This window comes from Phacochoerus africanus, chromosome 7 (assembly GCF_016906955.1).
Source record: "Phacochoerus africanus isolate WHEZ1 chromosome 7, ROS_Pafr_v1, whole genome shotgun sequence".
NCBI lineage: Eukaryota > Metazoa > Chordata > Mammalia > Artiodactyla > Suidae > Phacochoerus > Phacochoerus africanus.
This window is the reverse complement of record NC_062550.1, coordinates 23445438-23450723: the sequence shown is the minus strand read 5'-3', so window position 1 is coordinate 23450723 and position 5286 is coordinate 23445438.

Here is a 5286-nt window from a genome sequence, read left to right as displayed (position 1 = left end):
ATCCAGCCATAGGAAAGCAATAGAGTCAGAGAAATACTTGCCTTCCATTCAAGGCAATCACAAAAAATCAGTTCAACTTTATGACTAGACTTATATAAAAATGTTTAAAATCTTCTTAAAGGTCATTCTAAAGACCTGCTAAATCATTTTAAAGAAAACACCTTTGTTTGGTGTATAAAGCAGACATATAATTTTAATTTATTTATTCAAAAATGCATTACCTGAAAATATGACACTAACTGAAATGCCTGTGCATTTATTACTCTCTTCCTCTTCACAATCCTATATATAAAACACAATAGTATTTTATAACAAATGGAGAACAAATGCCTCGCCATTTTACAGGAAAATTTTGATCAGCCTCCCAATTCCTATGAATCTAGAATCTCACCTCAACGTGCCATAAAAAAATGGACCAGAGTTCCCGTTGTGGCTCAGTAGTTAACGAATCTGACTAGGAACAATGAGGTTGTGGGTTTGATCCCTGGCCTTGCTCAGTGAGTTAAGGATCCGGCCTTGCCATGAGCTGTGGTGTAGGTTGCAGACGTGGCTCAGATCCTGTATTGCTGTGGCCCTGGAATAGGCCGGCAGCTACAGCTCCAATTAGACCCCTAGCCTGGGAACCTCCATATGCCACAGGAGCAGCCCTAGAAAAGGCAAACCAAAATAAAGGAAAAAAAAAATGGACCTATTTACAACTCCCAAAGTTGTATATGTACAATTCAAAATTCATCCCCAGCAATATATTCCCTAAAGCAACTGAGGTCTAGGTAGGCAGTATTTATTGAGTTACTACTGCCCGTCATTTGCTAAATTATTTTAGGGGCCATAAATGTAAGACATCATCCCTAAAGTTTGGAGAGAGTCTCGTAAGTGCTATTTGGCTGAGTCATCACAAGCGCAGCCTGCCCACATTCACGTACAAGCAGCCATTCATTTTTGGACAAAGCCACATTAACCTGAAGAGACTATTCAAGATAAAGATTACTTGAGGCTAGTTCTTATTAAATTCTGCTGAAATTTTAACTATTTTCTAAAAAGAGTACATTTACTAATTCCAATCTTTTACTAAAGTTAAAAAAAAAACTTTGTTCTAGGTATTTAAAGTAGGTACTAGAAACTTGTTTCAAAATTTTAAAAAAATTTTAACATTGTATACATCAAATCAGATAATCTATTATGATGAAAGATTAAAGTTGACACAGATAACATACAGGTTACATCATTTTCATAAGTAAATTATCAAATTCTTTCCCTCTAAAATAAGTAGCAAGATAAGAATGTCTAATTTCACCGCTTCTATTCATTATTGCACTAGAGTTTCTAATCAATGTAATAAGCCAAGAAAAAAGTCCAGATTGGAAAGGAACAAAACTGTCCTTAGAATTTACTGAATTGCTATTTATATAGAAAATTCTCAATAATCTACTCAAAAATACTACCGTAACTATTTTAATAAATTTAAGAGATACAGGGTCAATAAAATGCAATAACTAGAAAGTTAATTTAAATATAGCATCGAATAATACTGAATACTTAAGGAAAAAACCAACAAAAGAAATCTGAGACCTCTATAATGCAACCTATTGAATATTGTTGAAAAATATTGTAAGGATCTAAATAAATGGATAGATACACCATGATTATGGAACAAAGATTCAGGCCTACAAGTATAATCCAGTAAATTTCCCACAATAACCTGAATGAACTTGGAAGCAAATCCTTTCTCAGATTCACCTCTATTTAAGAAAACAACACAGTTCCCACCTTGATTAAAGATCGTAAGCAGAAGACCGAGCAAAGCTGTGCCTGGAATCCTGAAGCACAGAAACGATGAGATAGTAAGTGTGTGGTTTTAAATGACAAAATTGGTGGGCATAATTAATAAAAAAAAAAAAACTAATACAAGGCTTTAGGAAATGTTTGCTGCTTTCATTAAAATGCAATTGTATGGATTATGTTATGTTCCTATTCTTCTTGCTTATTTCTCAGCATATAAAAGATGTCTTCAACATGGATTTACTAGATGACATTAATACAGAAATTATTAGTGTAATATCTTCGTATATATACATTCATTGATTGAAAGCTTGATATACATTAAGGGTCAACTTCTTCAATCACTGAAATATAATGTGTGCAAAACAAGAGAAAACAATCTTCTAAGATTAATACTGTGCTAAGAGTATACAGATAGGATAGATATACATATATAAATAATAAGGAATATTACAAGAGCAATCTCTGAAACTATATGCTCTATGAACCATGATTATGATCATGCTGATGTTTCAGGATAGACTCTATATTACAGGAAAAGGAGATTAAAGATAAGATTCACAAACATCCAAGGAGAAATCTAAAATAATTGAACCGAAGATGATCCTCACTGCTGCCATAAAACAGCAGATAAAATCCTCCACAGAGATTGTCGTGTAATCCAGGACTTTGCAGAAGGCCATATCAAAAACACAGGACAATTCTTCTCTTATTTTTTCACCCAGATCATCAATGGGACACATTCGCTTGCTGGGGGTTTCTCAGAGTGAAAAATTAACCTGAGGAGTTCCTGCTGTGGTGCACTTTCCCAACGTGTTGCTTAAGGTCTCACTCAGCCTCTCAAGAGTTTACTGCAGTAGGGAACAAGGTCTCTTAATTCATTATTCTCTGACGTCTATAATCCTTATTGGAACCAATTCTCCCCAGAATCCTCTACTGATGTCCCTTTAAACTGAGGAACACAAAATTATGAGTTGAACTGTCTACTGATCTTCTATATGTGTGTAGTTGCAGAAAACTTTCTCTAGTACAAAGAAAGATGCTAAGTCTTTTTCTAAGACAATGCATTAAGGTTACCCACCAAATCACATTCATACTAATGATTTCTTTTCCTGGCCTGGGATGACATTTACTTTTAGTACATCTAATGAGAAATCCACACCAAAAGCCATTCAAATAGAAAAACTTGTCCTCCTACAACTAAGAATTTCTCATAGAGGAATTGTCTGGAGTATAAGCAGTCATGTGTGCAAAGATGTTTATATAAAACCTTTAGAGTAGCCTTTTGTTATTGTAAAAAAGACATGTAAAGAAGTAACGTTTCCAAACTGGTGGCGATTATTATCAAAGAGAGATTAAAATTATATAAATTTGGTCATCAAAAATTGCTATAAATCTCCCTGTGTTAATAATTAAGGACAACCACAACAGGCTGGATGAAAATGGGAGATTCCAACAGATTTTACAGGTTTACTTCTCCACGGATGTTTCAGGTTAAACATTTTATTGGATATTTTATTGGCTTACATTAGACAGCACCATCACACTGATTTAATATTATTCTTGCATTTCCTTGTCCCTAAGGGCACTGTCCACACTGCCGTCAGGTTCACAGCCAAAACTTCATATTAATATCCAGGGTGACTTTGAAATCTGGGTCTCCAAGGACTCTTTCGTTGGTTGATGCTAACTGATTCTTGTTATAGGTAGAATACATAAAGTAACAAGCCACAATATTTGGTGCCAAATATGTTTTCCCGACCAATGAGTTTAGAAGATCATCTGACCCTGATCACTCAACAGTCTATGATATACCCAGCCCTTTAAAATACGCTTTACTTTATTTTAACTAGCAACAGAAGAACATACACTCCTGGTGTCAAATGGCACAGTCCTCTTAGGAAAGAAGTTCTACGCTACAGCAGGTACATGCTATGGTATATGATATAGGAGGCTCTGGGTAGTTCCAGGGATTTTCTAGCTGAGGTAGTTTCCTGAGAAAACTTGGCATTCAGGTGTCCACTAGCATACTCCTGCTCAGCCTGTGTCTCATTAAAAGGATGTTCAAATAAACTGTCAAGAGATGCCATGAAGTAACTTGTACAGCTTAAAGGGTAAGTATAAAAAGGTTTACCGTCTCAGTTGCTTTCACAGTATGTCTGCACATATTCTGGCAGAAGGTAGGAGGTGGAGGGGGAATGTCATGATAGATTTTCCTCCTTAAGCACAATGTTAGACTTAAATAAACCAACACAGTTAGCATTTCAAGGGACGATCCTACAGCCATTTAAGAGATACAATTTTTTTTTTTTTCTAGAAGGCTGGTCCTAGAAATCATTAGGAGGTCTGGTTGAGGAATATTCAGAAATAAAATCTCCCACAAACACATAGGAACACACAATACCTAAAATCCAAGTGTGCATATGCATACACACACATCAACTGCACACTCACATCTGGAAATCTTATTCTTTTTTTAATCTGTTCCACAAATAAAATGCTCTGTGAAAGTTCAATACTTAAAGAATGGATTAAGATTAAATATTTACTATTAAAAATGATTTTTTTTTTGCCTTTTTGCCTTTTTAGGGCCTCACCCCTGGCACAGATTTGACCTCTAGGCTAGGGGTCAAATCAAAGCAGTGGCTGTCAGCGTACACCACAGCCACAGCAATGCCAGATCCAACATGCATCTGTGACCTACACCACAGCTCATGGCAATGCCCGTTCCTTAACCCACTGAGCAAGGCCAGGGACTGAACCTAGGCCTCCTGGATACTAGTCAGATTCATTTCCAGCGAACCACAAAAGGAACTCCAAAAACAAAACAGTTTTAAGACCCAAGCAAAGCTGAGTCAAATTCCAAGAGAACTACTGGGAGATGAACTGAGTTCTTGAAAAATGAAGAAAACAAGACGGAGCTTCTCATGTGAGCTATGGTCACCATCAGATGATAATGCAGTGTTCAAGAGGGTAAGAGCTTTCCATCAAACTTGATCGATCCTGAGCCTCAATTAATATCCCTCCCTGTGATGGCATCTGTCTACCCTGGAGACTGCGTCCTGTATACTGAGCCTACAGCAGCAGATGACAGGGTTCACTTGCTCAGATGAAAGAGAGAACAATATTGTTCAAAACACTGTGAAATAAGTTAAACAAAGAAAGGCAAACACCATATGATCTCACTTATACGTGGAATCTAAAAAACAAAGCAAAAACAAACAAACAAGCTCATGGATACAGAGAAGATATTCGTGGTTTCAGAGGACAGTGGGGAGCAGCAGGGAAGTGGGTGAAGGGGCTCAAAGGATACAAACTTCAGTGATAAAGTAAATAAGTCTCAGGGATGGAATTTACAGCATGGTGACTACAGTCAATAAGAGTGTCTTGCACGTTTGAAAGTAAGAGAGCAGCTCTTAAAAGTTCTCATCACAAGAAAAAAGTGTTTGGTGACTGACATTACCCAGACTTAATGTGGTGATTATTTTACAACATCTACAAATAGTG